Raw genomic sequence first — 20,506 nt, forward strand, 5'->3', positions numbered from 1 at the left:
TGTGGTAGTGAAAAATGAAGTGGAGTAAAACTGGAACAGAAGAGAAGCATTTGAGATTTGGTGCCACGGAAGAATGTTGAAAATTAAGTTGACCGATAAGGAAAGAAATGAGGAGGATCGCCGCAGAACCGGCGACGAAAGGAATATATGGAGAACACTGACAAGAAGAAGCCATAGGTTGATAGATATCTGTTAAGAGATCAAGGAATAACATTTTTGGGCGCAGTGGGAGCTGTAGAGGGTAAAAAATGTAGAGGAAGGCAGAGGTTGGATCACATTCAGCAATTAATTGAGGACGCGGGCTGCAGCTGCATTCTGAGATGAAGAGGTTTGCACAGGAGAGGAAATTTTTTATCATGTTTTAGTTTCTCTCAAGTTATTGCTTAACAAAGTGAATCTTTACCGTAGTTTGGAATTTTTAAAAATCATATCACTGTGCAGGTGACTGGTCAAGCTTGGCTTGAAATGTGACAACATACACTTTACTTCAAAAGAAATACATCTTGTTTTATGTATAAGTTGTTATTAATAAATATCTCAAACTTTCATTATGGCCGGCCATTGTGGCCGAGCGATTCTAGGCGCTTCAGTCTGGAAGGGCGCGACCGCTACGGTCGCAGGTTCGAATCCTGCCTCGGGCATGGGTTTGTGTGATGTCCTTAAGTTAGTTATGTTTACGTAGTTCTAAGTTCTAGTGCACTGATAACTTCAGATGTTAAGTTCTATAGTGCCCAGAGCCATTTGAACCATTTTTCATTATGCACCATATTCACCATACCTCACTTCACACCTCATTGGGATAAGCAAGTGGTAGCAGAGGAAAAAGGTGTCGTGCGATAGTGTTGATGGACACATACCAACACAAAGTGTTTTTCTTGTGAGATGTGTTTCAGAATTACCATGGCTATCGTGAGAGATCCGGGGTACTTGTGGAAAGACGAATTGAAGTACGAGATTCACAGGAGTGGGATGGAACCATGAGGAAACGTTGAAGAATCAATACAACAATGAAGGCAATGTAAGGGTGAACCAGCTACAATGTTACCGCAGGAAGGTAGAGAGGTACGCTTGTCTGTCGCCGCTGTTCGCGCCACGCTTAACGAAATGTAATCTAATAGAGAGTTGTTCCGTCTGCGTTCCCTCCACTACTAGTCAAATTAGACGATTGCATGCTCCATTAGACCACTATTCAAGTGAAGTGGAGTAGCTGGCAAGCGTGGCTAAGAACGACGTTGGACAATTTCAATAGTCAATGGCATGTTCAAAAATGGTTCAAATGGCTCTGAGCACTATGGGACTTAACATCTGAGGTCATCAGTCCCCTAGAACTTAGAACTACTTAAACCTAACTACCCTAAGGACATCACACACATCCATGCCCGAGGCAGGAGTCGAACCTGCGACCGTAGCAGTCGCGCGGTTCCGGACTGCGCGCCTAGAACCGCTAGACCACCGCGGCCGGCTGAGTGGATAGTTGAAGCACTTGAAGAAAAGCAGGGAACTGATCAACTTGGGACCGTGATTTGAAGTCAGATATTACCACCTAGAGCATATCAAGAGCACCACGTATACTCACGGTATGGGTGAGAGCAGGGGCGGGATGCAATAGGGGATGGTTATGTCAACGGGCTCCGAAAAACGGCAAGAGCATTATGTCTACAGTATACAGAAAGAGAAAACGTACAACATATTTTACATGGTATAAAACAAGGAGAGAGAGGCAGAGTAGTCTTTAGTACGGAGCCACGAACATTTCAAGAACTGAACAGTATGGGTCGCCAAAATAGGGGATAGCGTATGTCGATGAAGGGCGAGGGAAAAATAGCAATGGTGTTATATACAGGAAACAGATTCAATGTTTTGGGTGTGGACAAGAAGAACATTTGTCCCAAGAAATCAGGAGTACAGCCGATTAGGCTTAAGGGAGAACCACACCATATTCTGCATTCTTGAAATTGTGAAAATGAGGGATATGTAAAAAGGACTTGTGCAGACAGAGAGTGAGATCCCCTGCTATACCTGCAGGACAGAACAGATAGTTAAATTTGTGGAAAGGGGCCAAAATGAGTGGCTGTCAGCTACATTCGAACATACTATTTCATTCATTTGACAAACATTACAAGAGTAAAGACAACATTTAAAACAGAGAAAGCCAAACATTAATTTTAGAACTTAATTCCCGACTAAGTGCGCCATTCAGTCTCACGCCTTGAGGACAAAACAACTTTAATTTAAAATCGGATAGAGGCCAATCACTTAAGGCTCAAAACAGGAATTTGAATTTCAAAAGGTAGAAGGCCTTATCCTATAATTTCTTTATATCAGGCTGTAGGCCCAAACAGTATCACGTCTTAAGGGCAAAACAACTTTAATTTAAAATCGGCTAGAAGCCATACACAAACAAACAACAAGGACAAATAAGAAAAGACAGCACATCAAATGGCGCCCAGAAGTTTCCAAGGGTCGGCCTGGAATTGAAACACTAACATTCACTTAAACGAGTTAAGCAGTCGGTCCAACAATTCTCAATCCGACAGCAATCCAACCGACAGACAGTCAACAGACCAAGAAACGGAATAAAATTCCGGTCCACCCAAGTAGCACACAACTGGGAGTTCAATGGAACAACACAGAAGGTATCGGCGCCCACAACGATTTACACATTCAGCTGTCAAACCACATGCGGTGCTGGACAGCCACAACACGACGAAGAAAATACACTGCTCGAATTTACGTGAACGGCCAGGGCAGGTAACCGGAACGTTAACGGCAACAAGGCAAAAGATTTCGCTGGTGCACTTCAATTCAAAAATAATCAAGTTAGGTTAAAGTCCACAGGAGGGTGGCTGGAATTTCGCCAACTTGAAAACACACCTTGTTGCTCGTGGGAATATCCCAAAAGCCCACAACGAAATTCAACCGACATAATGTGAACAGTTGGGGCTGGCTGGTAGATTAAGTAAAGACTCAACTTTCGTGTGCAGGATCGGTGAGCCACATACCTCGTAGCAATGGGAACAGCCCCTCACCCTCCAACCGTACGTGGACGCCGCCAGAAGCCCCAGGCAGACGCGTCACGGAGACTTCCTCAGTGCTCCACGCCAACCGACCAACTACTCGCACACGGCACGGCCGGAAATTATAAGTGCGAGGCCAAAGATAGTACAACGGTGCTAATATCTATACATTCTGCTGCTGCGACTCATGGAGAGAGAGGATAACAGCATAATCGCGATAACCGCGGGAGACTATCACAGAACAGCAACCAAGGTTTAATGTAAGGCATAACTCGAGCCAGTCACGGCTCAATGGGTTTCGAGTAAAGAGTAAAAACGAATAACGGTGCAGAGAGGGCCCGGATATAGCTTGAAGCAAGGGATTATCCCAGAAAGATTCATGCAAGGGTCTACGCATGGCGAGAAAGGCAAATTACCATTTGCTTGTTGCTCAGTGTATGAGGTACCTACTTGCGCGTTAATTGATGGGGAAGCGCAGTGTCGGCCTTAGATCAAAAGGGGTTTACTGAGCGTAGAATTCCCTGCGAACGTGCACAGATATTCAAAGATTCAGAACGCCGTGTGGCAGCAAATAAATTCCAGTATCTTAGTTTCTGATACATAAGAATGTTAAAGGAAACTGAGGATCTGTTGGGTGACGATCAGTTTGGCTTTAGGTAAAGCAAAGGCACCGGAAAGGCAGTTCTGACGTTGCAGTTACAATGGAAGCGAGGCTGAAAGGAAAATAAATGTCTTGCATACGACCTGCAAAAAGTGTCTGGCTACGTGAAATGGCGTCAGATGATCGAGATTCTGAGAAGTATATGTTTAAGCTGCGTATTTGGGTCGTAGTATAGTAGCAAGCTAATATATGGCCACATATAAATTCAGTATAAACCAGTGGTCTTTGAAGTAAATTTTTAATCATGTTTTAGTTTTCCTGAAGTTAAATCTTAACGAAGTTGTGAGGAGTCCACTTGTACGTGGAGCCCGATTTTGTAATTTATTTCATGAAAAATGATATTAAACGGTTATCACACGTAGAATAGATTGTATCTTTGACACCACTGAACCAAAGTTGTTTTCTTGGATGGCTGGTTATTGTGTTGCTGATGCAGTTTTGGTTGCATGGCTTCTAATTTCTTTTGGTGCCTGTGTGTGATTTCAGTTTGCATTTTGCTTACAATAAGTTGGAAACCAAACATGCCATTGAAAGTCTTGAAAACGATTTGGTAATACTACATTACTAACCCAATGGTAAGACCCTAAGTATGTTAGGACAAATATCTCCACATAATCAAAAAATCCAAATCTATCTTAAATGAACAAACAGATTTCGCAAGCCATAGTTATTTCAATAATTTTAAAGACCTTTTCTGAAGTTATTCCTTGCATATGTCAATTGTTTATAGTAATATCTTTAACACTACGTATAAATTCATCTTTGACAACACCAAGTACAAAAACATCTGTGATGTGTTTATAAACATGTCTGTGCAAATCTACATCCTGAATCAAGTGACATGTGATAAAATGACGGAGAAGAGAATGTTTGCCGGTACTAAAACGTTGAAAAGGCTTTCCTTGGTTATTGTAGTAAATTTACACCCGTTCGTGTTCCACTATTTTGCACATATTTTCCGCGTTCGACTTACGAAATTCATAACCTAACATTAAACCTTTTCGTGATAGGAATATGCATTTCACCTCTTTCTAGAGAAGAAATAAAACATGTATTAAAACAAAGTAACCAAGCCATAGTTATTCCAGTAATTTTAAAGATATAAATTCATCTTTGACAACACCAAGTACAAAAACATCTGTGATGTGTTTATAAACATGTCTGTGCAAATCTACATCCTGAATCAAGTGACATGTGATAAAATGACGGAGAAGAGAATGTTTGCCGGTACTAAAACGTTGAAAAGGCTTTCCTTGGTTATTGTAGTAAATTTACACCCGTTCGTGTTCCACTATTTTGCACATATTTTCCGCGTTCGACTTACGAAATTCATAACCTAACATTAAACCTTTTCGTGATAGGAATATGCATTTCACCTCTTTCTAGAGAAGAAATAAAACATGTATTAAAACAAAGTAACCAAGCCATAGTTATTCCAGTAATTTTAAAGACTTTTTCTGAAGTTACTCCTTGCATATGTCAATTGTTCATAATTATATCTTTAACACTACGTATAACTTCATCTTTGACAACATCAGGTACAATAACATCTGTGAAGTGTTTATCAACATGTGTGTGCAAATATACATCTTGCATGAAGTGACATGTGATAAAATGACAGAGAATAGAATGTTTGCCGGTACTAAAACGTTGAAAATTCTTTCCTTGGATTATGTGGTAAGTTTACACTGTTCATTTTCCACTATTTTGCACATATTTTCCGCGTTCGACTTACGAAATTCATAACCTAATATTAAACATTTTCGTGACAGGAATATGCATTTCACCTCATTCTAGAGAAGAAATAAAACATGTATTGAAACAATGTAACCAAGCCACAGATATTCGCGTAATTTTAAAGACCTTTTCTGAAGTTATTCCTTGCATATGTCAATTGTTCATAGTTATATCTTTAACACTACGTATAACTTCATCTTTGACAACATCAGGTACAAAAACATCTGTGAAGTGTTTATCAGCATGTGTGTGCAAATATACATCTTGCATGAAGTGACATGTGATAAAATGACGGAGAAAAGAATGTTTGCCGGTACTAAAACGTTGAAAATGCATTCCTTGGATTATGTGGTAAGTTTACACTATTCATTTTCCACTATTTTGCACATATTTTCCGCGTTCGACTTACGAAATTCATAACCTAACATTAAACCTTTGCCGCTTGGGATTAGCCGAACGGTCTCAGGCGCTGCAGTCATAGACTATGTGGCTGGTCCCGGCGGAGGTTCGAGTCCTCCCTCGGGCATGAGTGTGTGTGTTTGTCATTATGATACTGTAATTTAGGTTGAGTAGTGTGTAAGCTTAGGGACTGATGACCTTAGCAGTTAAGTCCCATAAGATTTTACACACATTTGAACATTAAACCTTTTCGTGACAGGAATATGCATTTCACCTCATTCAGGAGAAGAAATAAAACACGTATTAAAACAAAGTAGCCTGATGATGGACCCACAGGGTCCGAAATGCATCGTGTGGTTAATAAAACACGAAACATTTGTAACTGAAGGCGTTGTTTAATTCATACCTCCAATGGTTTCAATACAGTTACGTTTTAAGCTGCAAAATATGGATAAATTTAAACCAAAGATGTTGCTTGAATGGCAGAATCGATTGTAAGTGGGGGCGCGCGGAACACAGTATCAGTTGCCGTTGCACTCTGTTAAGGGTGGGATGGAAGACTTAAGGCTAGTGGCTAGCTGTGAGGATTTAGCTGTTGGCCTATGGGCACAGTATAATACAGTTTTGTAAGGTAATGAAATGAAGTTTTAAGTATGCATCAAAGCATTGTGTATCATGCTAATCATACACTACTGACCCTTCAATGTCGGAACCAAGTATTTGCCATCAGGTTTAATGTATAGGTTTATTAAGTATATCCGATTTGTAGTATTTTGTATGTATTGTAATCCTGATACAGACAAGTTAAATTTTGGAATCTATTTGCTTAAACGATGTTAGACTTTGATCATGCAACAATCCAAGTGTGTTTGGTTACGTCAGTAAGTGAAAAATGTAGAACTATTGAGAAGTTCACTGATTTTGAAGTTAATGCAAAATGTTTCATAATAGATTTTGTGAAGGAGAAACTTTATTTTGAATACAATTTTTCAACTATAGAATTCTTTCTTAGCATATCCCGTTATCAGTACCTCATCCTCTTCCAAGTCGTCTTCGTTTAAATCCAGTAGGTATATTTAAAATAAACGATTTCTCAATCAGAGTATGAAAAATACAAATGTGCCAGAATCAGTAAAGTATTAATGTTTGTAACAGTTTCAGTGCTAGCGGCATTGCACAGCGCTGAGACGATATCCAAAATTATCACTGAAAATTTGCAAGGTTATTCATTTGTCAACTAATCTACTGACATTATTTTTATGAAGCTATTTTACGGCCAGAATTGCATTTCGCTGAGCCAAGATAGAATATTTTGTATGCCTAATGTGGAGAGTACAGAATACCAAGATTACATGCAGTGCGACTCAAGAGCTAAGAAAAATGTATTTCATTGTTTATTTGCGTAAGGAATTTCGTCAGTTTATTGCACAAGGCCATAGAACTCAGTGCTCACGAGACTGAGTAAATTTCAGAGGGACTGATTTCATTATACGCATTACATACTGGTTTTCCAGATTAAGTTGTTTAATTTTTCTTTGGATTACAGTGAAATTGATTAAGCACACCATTTGCTCATCAAAACATCACACAGTAAATTTCGATAACACAAAATAATTTTTAAAGAACACTACAGACTAAATTTCTTTTTTTTATTTGTATTTATTTATTTGTACCTTAAAGAGTTGTACAGTTGATCGGTCAACCTTGCCTCGGAATGTGAGCAGATGATCTTCACTTTAAAAAAGACTTATTTCCTCTTTTAGCGCATGTGCTGTTATTAATAAATGTATTAAACTGTCCTTCTGCACACAGTTTACGTAGACCTTGCACCACACCTCCATGTGGTACACACCGATTCCTACACGTGTCAACATTGATAATATAATTACTTAAACCACACTGAAAATGAAGATACGGTGCCCTTGAGTGGAGGGGCTTAAGGGAGTCAATTCACGAAGTATGAACGCAATCTGGGCTTCAAAGAAAACGAAGTTCACTGTCTCATGTCTCATGTAGCCAGCTCTATCGTGGTTTTAGATGAACCCAGTGAAATAACAATATAATAATAATAACGCAGGGTGAACAAAACGAAAACCTATCGCTCATTTTCTGTGACAGTAGCAGAAGGGTCAACTTACAGGGGAAAGAGTTCCTTAGAAACGTATATGTGGTGTAGTGTATAGATAACATCAGAAAAGCTAGAGTGATTCAGAGGTAATGAGAACGTGATATGATAAGTACTGGAAGTTAATATTTGATTATGTACAGACGTTCCCATGAACACTCAATGGAAAAATGTTATGGGAAGACACTGTCCACTGGTAGTTTGTCGGCTACTAAATCCTATATTTGAGATTTGCCTATGTACATCCATACTGGCGGTGATCGATCTCAGCGCTGCCGTGAATTACTCCGTAAGGATGCGCGAAGGCAGCGTGGCATCTGTTTGTGAAACACTTGTATGGTCGACCGGTGTAGCGACTTATATGAGTGAAAATATTGCCTTCGCGAAACTGAATCTTGTGTAACCTTCCATGTGCTGTGACGCACGTCTTTGCTATCATTCAAGTCGGTTAATTTGTGACGCGTTTGCCGCGTTCACTACACAGTGAAAAAGACCGCTCAGGTATCATTTGTACCCTCACATCATATACTGTATCCATTCAGATCACTCATACGCCATACGTATCTCGCAGTCAAATAGGACAAGTGCTCTCACTACCCTTTACCACTCTGTTTATTGTTTATCTAAGATACAGATATGGATGAACTCGGGTGCATTGCCAGTCTGCTACTACAGAATGTATAGAGGAACCCGAAAAACAATTCAACCCAATAATAGTGAAGTGAAGTGTGTGTGTGTGTGTGTGTGTGTGTGTGTGTGTGTGTGTGTGTGTATTTCTCAATCTATATTGAAGAGAAATTGACGCCAATGAAACAGGCCGAAGAACCACGTATGCTCTATGGATCAGGGACCTAAACGCTGTCGGAAGAAATTCTAGAAACATATATTATGCAATTGATACTTAGTGCAGAAAGTACCAAGCAGGGTTCAGGAAGAGCAGATCAAGAAAAGAAAAATTCATAAACTTGAAACATGTCTTAAAATTAAGAAAATCAAAAGCTTGAAATATGTGGTACCATTGTATAGTATAATAAAACTTACGGCACTACTGATAGAAATACATTGTCCAGCACTACAAGGGTCAGGACAAGAGAATAAAACAAGAGAAATAGTTAATTCAACCTCAACCAAAACAACATCAAATGTAAAATCCATGGGAGGAGTGTCCCAGAATAGGAAATAAAATCAGGAGAAAGACAAAGAGATTGCTTGTCGCATCTACTTCTTGACATTTAGAGAAAGTGGTTATTGAATGGTGGAAGGCAATAAATACTAATGGTTTGCACCTTGGAAGAGAGCCAAAAAAGATAAATGTAATAATCTTGTAGTTGGTGCTCTATTCCTGTCTGTGTTTGCATCCTAGTATGTAATAACGAAATTTGGTTCTGTTCTGAGCAAACAGTTTTTCCTGTTTTAGTACCCATACATGTTTCGGAGTAGTTCCTCAATCTTCATTGGGTTCATTTTCCACCGTTAAATAACATACAAAGGATTTATGAATAATAATACATAACAGTTTTCGAGGGTGTGGTATTGACATTTCCACTCGTACTCTGGAGACAGCGTCTTTAGTAATCAGCTTCTCCTCTGTCCGAGGTTTGAAACACGCCACCGTTTAAATTCTTAATAACAATCAGCATTGGCGGTCAAAGACTTAATGCCAACGACCATGTAAAAGAGGGCGAAGGAGGGGACAGAGGTTGAGGGTACTCCCATGCCCACATGGTGAGAAACCGCCTCTAAAGCGGATGAATCAGCAATGATCAACGGCAAGAGGATGCAAAAATCAATGGAAACCACTGCGTTAGAGGCACATAATACGTATTCACAGGTCATGTGGCCTGTAGCTGAAAAAGTGTCATGACGTTCTTTCCATTGTCAAAAGATTCTAGAACACTTTCAGATTTCAGGAAGGGGAGGTGACCCAACGAAAAGATAGTATTCTACGAGACGTGGCGTGGAATATCAGAAGTTTGAACGCGGTGGGTGTGCTAGAAAATGTGAAAAGGGAAATGCAAAGTCTCAGTCTAAACATCATGGGGATCAGTGAAGTGAAATAAAAAGAAGTCAACGATTTATAGTCAGATGAGTACTGGGTAATATCAACAACAACAGGAAAGGTTATAACAGAAGTAGGACTAGTTATGAATAGGAAGGTAGGACAGACATTGTGTTACTGTAAACAAATCTTTGAAAGGGTTGTTCTCATCAAAACCAGCAGCAAGGATACTGTGTTCATGTGTCACAGGAGGAAGAGGTATACTTGGAAATGGCCAGGAGATAGGGAGACATTTCAGTTAGATTACATCGTGAAGTGGCAGAGATTCCGAAATGAGGTAACAGATTGCACGGCGTACCCAGGATCAGGTATAGACTCAGATCACAATATAGGAGTGATGAAGAGTAGGCTGAAGTTTAAGCGATCAGTCAGGAAGAATCAATGTGCAAAGAAGTGGGATAGGGAAATACTAAAGAATGAGGAGGTACGCTTAAAGTTCTATAAGTTTATAGGATATGCAACAAGGAATAGCTTAGTAGGCAGTACAGTTGATAATAAATGGACATTTCTAAAAAGGGCTCTCACAGAAACTGGAAAGAAAAACATAGGCACAAAAAAGGTAAGTTGAAGAACCCATGTATAACAGAGGAGATACTTTATTTGATGGATGAAACAAGGAAGCACAAAACAGTTCAGAGAAATTCAGGAATAAAGAAATACGAGTCGCTGAGGAATGAAATATATAGGAAGTGCAAGGAAGCTAAGACGAAATGGCTCCATGAAAAATGAGAAGAAATCGAAAAAGAAATGATTGTCGTAAGGACTAACTCAGCATATACGGAAGTTAAAACGGCATTCGATTGAAGTAAAATCAAGGATGCAACGTTACGTGTGCCACTGAAATTCCACAGTCAAGCGCAGAGCAGAGAGTGGATAGGCGGAAGGAGTACTTTGAAGATCTCTATGAGGGGGAAGATTTGTCTGATGGGGTAGAAGATGAAACAGGAGTCAGTTTAGAAGAGGTATGAATTTAAAGAACTTTGGAAGACTTAACATCAAATAAGATGTAAGGGATAGATAACATTCCGTCAGAATTTCTGAAGTCACTGGGGAAAACGAGAATGAGACTACTATTCACATTGGTGTCTAGAATGTACGAGTTTGGCGATATATCATCTGACTTTCAGAAAAAGTATCAGCCACTCAACTGTGAAGACTGCGAGATGTAGTATTTCTCTCATACTGTTTAATCTATACATCGAAGAAGCAATGACTGAAACAAAAGGAAGGTTCAGAAGTGGAGTTAAAATTCAAACTGGAAGGATATCAGTCATACAATTCGCAGATGACGCTGTTGTACACTCTGAATGTGAAGAAGAATTACATGATTTGTTGAATGCAGTGAACAGTCTAATGAGTACAGAACATGGATGGAGGGTACACAGAAGAATGAGAAAAGCAACAAGAAGTAGCAGAAATGTGAACAGCGAGGAACTTAGCATGAGAAACGGCGATCAGGACGGCGGTGGACGGAGCATGAAAGACACAAAAAGGAGAGCATCACTGAAAAACAGCACATTTCTGGCCAAGAAAAATCTGGTGGTATCAAACATAGGCCTCAATTTCAGGAAGTAATGTCTAAGAAGGTATGTAGGGAGCACAGCGTTATATGGTAGTGCTACATGGACTGTGGAAAAACCGGGACAGAAGAGAATCGATAAATTTGAAATGTGGTGCCACAGTCACTTGTAGAAAATTATGTGTACTGATAAGGTAAGGAATGAGGTGGTTCTACGCAGAACGGGAGAGGAAACGAATACGTGGAAAACACGGACACGAAGAAGAGTCAGGATGATAGGACATCTCGTAAGACAACAGGGATTAACTTCCGTGGCACTAGAGGGAGCTCTATAGAGTAAAAACTGCAGAGGAAAACAGAGATATGAAATCATCCAGAAAATAATTGAGGATGTAGTTTGCAAGTGCTGCTGTGGGATGAAGAGGTTGGCACAGGGGTGGAATTCGTGGTGGGCCGCATGAAACCAGTCAGAAGACTGATGACACATTAAGTCCTATGTTTGATAGTAGTAGGCTTCTGTTGGCCAGGAATGCCTTTCTCGGCAGTGTCATATGCTTTTCATGTCTTTGCTCCATTTACATTATGATCAATCTGCTGCATCTAATTTTACTAGTATCTTGCTCAACTTTTGATATCAATACAATTACAACATTAATGTCTGCAACGATGTATACCACATTTACGATAGTAGCAATAAAACAACAACAGTCATAGAAATTAGTTGAGGTTAATACATCTATCGCCATCTAGACTATACTGCGATAGAATATCTAAACAAATCTTTTACTTATTAAATAATTACAAATTGAAAATCATGTGTCTGAGAGAAGAAGGAAGAGATAGGTTAAATGTAGGAGTCGACTTAGACGTAACATTTTTCAAAGAATCAGTAGACTAGGCAAGCTTCCAGAACATAAAAATATCAAGAACTGTAAGAAAGTGAACAAAAGAACAGAAGAAACAACATTATTGAAGAATGAAACAACAGTGTGCCAAAAAGAAACTACAGCTGGAACACGAGAAGGAGATACAACGTCGACTTATCGCATCCTCGAAATAAAAAAATATTGGTATTAGTTTTTGTAATTGCAACAGAGTCTTAGCAGCAGAGGTTGCTGTTGTAGAATAAAGAAGGCGATAGGCTTATTAGCCTCCACTAATTTCTGTAATTGTAGTGGTTTTGTTATTGCTACTGTAAATGTGATATGCATCTTGGCAGACATTAATGTTGTAATACTACTGCAGGAAGTGGTGACAAAGATACTAGCAAAAGTAGACACAGCAGGCTGAACACACTGTAAAACTATGACTCTGTTGCTGTGTCATCAGTCGTTTGACTGATCTGATGCGTCTACGAATTCCCCTCCTGTGCCAACCTTTTCATCTCCGTGTAGTTGTTACAACCTACGTCCTCATTTGTTTGCTCGATACCTTCCAGTCTCATCATTCCTCCACAGTTCTTACCCTCTACAGCTCCTTCTAGTACCATGGAAGCTAATCCCTTCTTTTTGTCAGTTTTTTCCATATATCCCGTTCCTCGCCAATTCTGCGAAGAACTCTTCACTCCATACCTTATCAGGCCACCTAATTTTCAACATTCTTCTCAAATGCTTCAGTTATCTTCTTTTCCGGTTTTCACAGTCCATGTTTCACTGCCATACATCGTTAAGCATCAGAGGTGCACTCTCAGAAATTTCTTCCTCAAATTAAGTCCTATGTTTGACAGTAGTAGGCTTCTGTTGGCCAGGAATGCCTTTTCGGCAGTGTCATATGCTGATAGGTGTGAATATTACAGTGTCATCAGTTTAGTAAGTCATGGTTGCAAAATACTAACACGAACGCTTTACAGAAGAATGACAAAAGTGGTAGAAACCGTCCTCGGGGAAGATCAGTTTGGATTTCAGAAAAATATACGAGCCAGTGAAGCAATACTGAGCCTACGAATTTTGTCAGAAGATGGGTAAGGAAACGCAAAGCTACGTTAATAGCATTTGTGGGTTTAGATATCGCTTTTGACTATGTTGACACACTCTTTGAAATTCTGAATGTAGCACAGTGAAAATACAGGGATCCAATGGCTATCGTAATTTGTACGGGAACAAGACGGCGGTTGTAAGAGTAAGGGATCATGAAAGGGAAGCAGTGGTTGAGAACAGATTGACTCAGGGCTGTAGCCTTTCGCAGATGTTATTCTATGTGTGCAATGAGCAAGTAGTAAAGGAAACCAAAGAAAAATTCTCAGTAGGAATTAAATTTCAGAGAGAGAAGAAATAAAAGCCTTGAGGTTTGCCGATAACATTGTGACTCTGTCGGTGACAGCAAAGGACTTGGGAGAGCAGATGAACAAAATGGACAGTGTTTCGAAGGGAGGACATAAGATCAACATCAGCAAAACCAAAACAGAGATAGTTGAAAGTAGCCAAATTATATCAAGTGATGCTGGGGGAATTAGATTACGAAGCGACAGACGAAAATAGTAGACGAGTTTTGTTGGGTTGGGTTGGGTTGTTTTGGGGAGAAGACCAGACAGCGAGGTCATCGGTCTCATCGGATTAGGCAAGGACGGGGAAGGAAGTCGGCCGTGCCCTTTCAAAGGAACCATCCCGGCATTTGCCTAGAGTGATTTAGGGAAATCACGGAAAACCTAAATCATGATGGCCGGACGCGGGATTGAACCGTCGTCCCCCCGAATGCGAGTCCAGTGTGCTAACCACTGCGCCATCTCGTTCGGTCCGAGTTTTGTTATCTGCACAGCAAACTAGGTAATGATGACTATAGGAGAGACGATATAAAATGATGATTGACAATGGCAAGAAGAGCGTTTCTGAAGAAGAGAATTTCTTTAACATCGAATACGGGTTTAAGTGTAAGCAAGTTTATTCTGAAAGTAATTGTATGGATTGTGTTTACGTATTGAAGTAAAACATGGACAGTAAACAGTTTAGACAAGAAGAGAATATAAGCTTATGAAATGTGACGCTACAGAAGAATACTGAGGATTAGATGGTTATATCACGTAACTAAAGCGGTAGTACTCAAAAGAAATGGGTAGAAAGGGAATTCGTTGCACAACCCGAATAAAAGAAGGGATTGGTTGATGGGGCACATTCTGAGACCTCAAGGGATCACCAGTTTGGTGTTAGAGGGAAGTGTTGGGGGAAAAATCATAGAGACAGACCGAGATGAATACAGCAAGCTGAGTCAGAAGGATGTATGTTACAGTAGTTATTCGGAGATGAAGAGGCTTGCACTGGATTGAGTAGCATCGTGAGCAGCACCAAGCCAATCTGCGGACTGAGGACCAGAACTACTAGATCTGCATGTGAACATAAAGCTGTCTGTATTATTATTTTCCATCTTAAGGCTCCCTTTTATATATTTATGCAGTTTACTGCAGACATAAAAACTGTACACTGAGATGACCAGCCTGGACGTCAAATATTGTGAGTGCGGTACGGGCTTGAATATGAGAGAAACGAGGAATTCCCCGTTTCCAGCTCTATCAGGGATAGACAAATAGACGTGGTTCCTCACGCACGAGTAGAAATTAGATCTCAAAATCACATAAGACATCCGTTCCGTAATGTAGAGTTTACGTCGGATGTTGAAGCAGTTACCGTATGGCAACAGCTCGATGTGGTCCCCATTTACTTCTCTAAATCACCGACTCTGTCTTCATGTAGCTTATTTCTCAATTTCTTAACGATTTTCAGGCATTTTTTGAATCATTTTACTACCTCTTTTGTCTGCTTTTACAGCTCCTGTTTACTGACTAGCTGGTTGGTTCACATGGGACTTAACATCTATGGTCATCAGTCCCCTAGAACTTAGAACTACTGAAACCTAACTAACGTAAGGACATCACACAACACCCAGTCATCACGAGGCAAAGAAAATCCCTGACTAGCTGGGTTACATCTACAATACAATCAGTTGGTTGTGAGTGTCTCTAGAGTTAATTAAAGTATATAAAGTACACTTTAAATTGACAGTCTACTATAGCGGCTACGCTTGGAACATAGGTTCTGAGCTACAAGAATGGAGTGTACAGTTTGTGTGTATGTGTGTGTGTGTGTGTGTGTGTGTGTGTGTGTGTGTGTGTGTGCGTGTGTGTATGGTTGTGCAGCAGATGGAGTTTCATGAATCTTTCCTCTGATTCATTGTCTCTTCTCAACCCCAACACCATTATCAGTATGAGTTCATACACGATAATGAATACGATTACCATAAACAGATCCTACACCATATTTAAAATATGAAACCTAAGAGGACACACTTTTATATTTTCCTTTTTTATCCCCAATACTGCCTCTAACTGCGACGCATGGACACACGCGATTATGCCTGAATCAAAAAGGTCACTCCTTGCGACGGAGAAGCATCACCATCTTTGCTACTTAACATCTGCGACGAGCGAAACTCTCGACAATAAGTAGAGGCTGGAGGCCACAATAGCCGTTGTGTAGCAACAGTCTGAGACAGCTCGTGAACGCTTACGGATTGTTTTCTATGCCACAGTAGTTTGCTGACGAAGACTATTGCGGTATGTATGAACTATGTTTCTTTTTGTAGTTCACCTATGCTGGCAATCATGTTTTATGTAGGCGTTTACATAGGGGGTGAACAAGAATATAGAAATACCTCGAGAAGGGCGTGGCATGCTTGAATGTAAATGCTGATGCCAGTCAAGTCAATAGGTTGCACTGTTTTATTTGACTAGGAGCGGCATCTGTGCAATGTTGTCTGCATGTAGTAAGCGTCAGTCGTGAGCAAAACAATGTTCTCTACAGTTGAGCGTGCACCGTATCGAAGTTAGGCGAACTGGAGCACGAGAAGATTTTAAAATTTTTAGAGGTCTTAAACGGTGGGTGCTTCCGTAACCAACGTAGCCGGAATGACTGATGTCTCAAAAGGCACTATATAGAAGATGAGACTTATTCCGCATACAGGGCACTGAAGTTTGAGTTGAGTGTTCGTGACAAACGGTCACTGAAGAGCATCGTGACGAAAAGTAAGAGGACGACAGCTACAAAAGTCAATGTAGAACAGGATTTCTCAGTCGGGACCCCCGTCAACAACACGAAGGGGAATCCATGACCAGACAGTTATAGAGCGAGCTGGAATTCCAAAACCATTGATCAGCGAAGCAAATGGCCACAAAAGGACATGGTGCCGAAGTCCTAAACTTGGACTATGGAGCAATGGAAGTAATTCGTTAGGTCTTACGAATCAGGTTTCACACTATTTCCAACTTGTGGCCGAGCTTACGTCAGAAGAGGGAATCACGGCGGAAGTTCGATGATAATTCAAGCAGCAATGTCGTGGTTTTCCAAGTGTCCCATGGTTACTCTGCAGTGCTGCACGTCTGCCAAGGGTTGTGGAACCATTTTGGCTGACCAGGTTCGTCCCACGGTTCACGTTTGCCCCCCAATGCTGATGCTGCGCTCCAAGACGGCGGGATCCCTCTTCACATAGATCGCACCGTTTTGTGAACACCAGAGTGAGCTGTCGCATCTCCCCTGTCCACGACGTTCACCAGATCTCAGTGTTGTTGAGGTTTTGTTGTCTACTATGGAAAGACCGCAGTTATCTAAAATTGCCACTATTTTGATGGAAGACTGGTATAAGATTCCCTTGAAAGCCGTACAGAACCTATATTTGTCCATATCGAGACGAACAGAAATAGGTTTGTATGGCAACAGGTTTCCTACGCTGTATAACGTATGACGACGTGTTGTGATATTGGTGTTTCTGTATTTTTGTCCACCGTCTATATCTCAAATGATGATGTCGATATCACCTTCCGTTAGTTCGTCGCAGGTTTTCACTATGTGCATTGGTAGCGCCTTTTGGAATTCTCTCTTCGTATCCGTTTTTGGCTTTCAGTAACAATATCGTGCTTCCACGCTGAGCTATGTAAGTCAAGTGATATTTTATATACCAGTTACAGTTGATCTGCGCCAATTTAGCGGGTTTAGATATTTTGAAAATAACGTCATACTCTGTTGCCTGGTTGTTTAGTTTCGTATATTATATTAGTATAGTGTTATCGTTGTTGTTATTTTAGACTTGAGAAATCGGCAATATCTTGGAGTTGTTTCCCAAGCTGACAATATTTACTGTTATATGCTGGTACAATTCTGTGTTTGATGTTTATATCTCCGTGCCATGGCAACGTGTAATGTTGAGCTATGTAAGTCAAGTAATGTTTTATATACAAGCAATAGCTGATTTGTGTTGATTCTACGTTTTTTGGATTTTTAAGACTAACGTTATATCCTCATTCCCCAGTTGTTTAGTCTTTTTTACCATCATTGAGATGTTACTGTTGTTGCTATATATTTTAGAGATCAATACTTTTTTAAGTTGTCTCGGAAGCGTTCAATATCTTCTATTTAGAGTTGGTACCCTTCTGTATCTGATGTTTTTATGTTTGCGTCATGGCAATGTGCAGCGTCTTTCGGATTAATATGACGTCGTTGGTCAAAACTGACAGGTGGTATCGAACCCTCTCGTTGATCCGAAAAACGATGGCGGAAAGGTGAAAAAGCGACGTTAAAATTACGGAAGAAAGGATGTAAATAATTCGATTCGCAAGTGATAATGTCGTCCCCAGTGAACGTGTATACGTGTGAAAAATTGCGGAATCTGTTGAATAGACAAACGGGCTAATTAATTCAGCATGTAATATACTGAGAGTATACGAAACGAAGACGACAGAAATAACGAAGGTCAAAAATAGAATCAGTGACAAACTCAACTTCAAAAGTAGGCTCCACGCATTAGAAGTAATGAAGTGATTTGTTACTTTCGAATCCAGATGACGCATAACGGAGAAGCAAGGAACACAGAGACCGGGCAAAATGCATCTAACTCTAAGATCATATTTCACAGAAAACTGCTGAAACATGTCTGTATGAATTGTTTGCTCGATGAAGTAGAATGGTGCAACCGTGCTGTCTTGCTTCAGCGAACCTCACTCATTCACATTTTCACTATCTCCCACTTTTTGCCGAAAACCCCAAACATGCAGTTGTTGCGCCGATCCACTTTCCCAATTGTATGAAAGTTGGTGCGTAAGAGAAAATGACGTTTCTCAGTTAGCTGGAATTTCGCTCGATCGGGTAAAACACCTCATAACAACTTCGTAGCAAAACTGCAAGTCATTTCGCTGCTTTGCTTCCACAACGTGAATCACGAAAGCGTGCAAGGGAAACAGATTATGCAGCACATTGGCAACGGTTGAGTGAGGGGTGTTTAGTATTCGAGATACTAGACAACTGACTTAGATGGGATTGTTTTGGAGTCTCTCTAATCTCCTTAACCACACCAACAAATGTGCGTTTTCTGCCAGATTCTGTTTATAGTCTTAGTTAGTATGAACTTACCAAACAAAAACTTAGCTGTGTTACCCTCTGGTGGGTCACTTAGAAATTCAAGATGGTAAGCTTGTTTGGACAGCAATGATCAATGGGTCATTTTGTTTCCGCTTACCACACTTACCACACCATATACTGGGACCTCTCTTGATGTGTAGTCATTTCTCGAAAAAATGTAACACGAGTCAAAGCAAACTGTATCACTTACAAAAAAAAATTACGCAAAACTTGTTGGGTTGCTCCAAATAATGCTGCAAATCAAAAGCGGTTTTCCCTTTTTCCCTATTTTCACCAGGTATTTCCAAGCCAGTGCGATACGTCTGTTTAAATTTCAACAGTGAGCAGATTATTTTCAGTACAGACGACATTTCTACAGGACTGTTGGTCAACCGTGGTTGGTTTCGTTAGTAGATACTAAGAGTCGTTGCATAATCTTGAGTTTAGTGCTCGGAGCTCAGTGTATGGTGTCCGCATCGTTAAACGATCTTTCCGCCAAATGGTGAATGCTAACTGGTATGTCCAAAAACTGTTTAATCCGTATGTGGATCAGCTAATAGCAAGATGGAGCAACACCCAACACCACGTTGACATCCTTGCCACAAGTGCATGAGGCCTACGGTAAGGACAGGCCACGCAGCGGAGGCAGCGCCATATTCTGGTCACCTCGAGGCTGGCTGCCTTGCGTGAAAGATCCGTCGAGGCGACTGGTGAGATGAGCACCGAGGCTTAAGGAATGCAACGTCACGGTGGTACACAGCAGAGGACACAGACACAAGGACGATTTCATGTAATCATTTGGCGGAGCACATCAAATCTTAGTCGTTGTTGCATTAAATGACATTGCTGGTGAACACAGGGAAGTTCCAGCATTGCGGAAAACAACAGCTTTGGAGAGGAACTAATCAAAGGAGGATTCCAGTTAATATATGGAGTACTGTACTACACTCAGGTCAGAAAAATCATGTGACAGCGATATGCACATATACAGATGACGGTGGTATAGTGTACACAAGGTATACACGGACTGTGCTTTGGCACAGCTGTTATTTGTACTCAGGTGAGTCAGGTGAAAAGGGTTGTAACACTTATATCGATCAGAAGTAGATTTATATTATGTAACTGTGTATCGCAATTATGGAGTGTGTATTTTTTGTTGTATAAAGTCCTTGATTTGGGACAGGAAAATTAAAGGTTTGTAATGAATGTATGAAAAAAGCAAAATGATTTGGTAAAATGATGACTTATTGTAATATGTGAATGTTCATAAAAAGAAAATGTTTATTGAAAGCTGGTTCAAGATTAGGGCACTTGTATTTGTAATATATAAAAGATGTAGGGAAGTCCCTCCGCAACGGTAGTGGCATGGTGCGATGTAAAAGGTGGTTTTGGCGGTCGAACTGAGCGGCTCCTAGGTGCGAACGGTATGCCGTATGTGGCTAGCCGTAGCACGATACACTACGACGGTGCTCAGAGAGGCAATTGGAAGCTGCTTTACAATATATTTGCCTCATGTGAACCTGGCTATTATTTGTGTATTCTCGGCAAAAAGGAATGGCTCTATTATGGTGAAAATCCGACTCCACGAAGAGATTTTATAGAGCATTCGAACA

The sequence above is a fragment of the Schistocerca americana genome, chromosome 1 (genome assembly GCF_021461395.2).
Source record: "Schistocerca americana isolate TAMUIC-IGC-003095 chromosome 1, iqSchAmer2.1, whole genome shotgun sequence".
Lineage (NCBI taxonomy): Eukaryota > Metazoa > Arthropoda > Insecta > Orthoptera > Acrididae > Schistocerca > Schistocerca americana.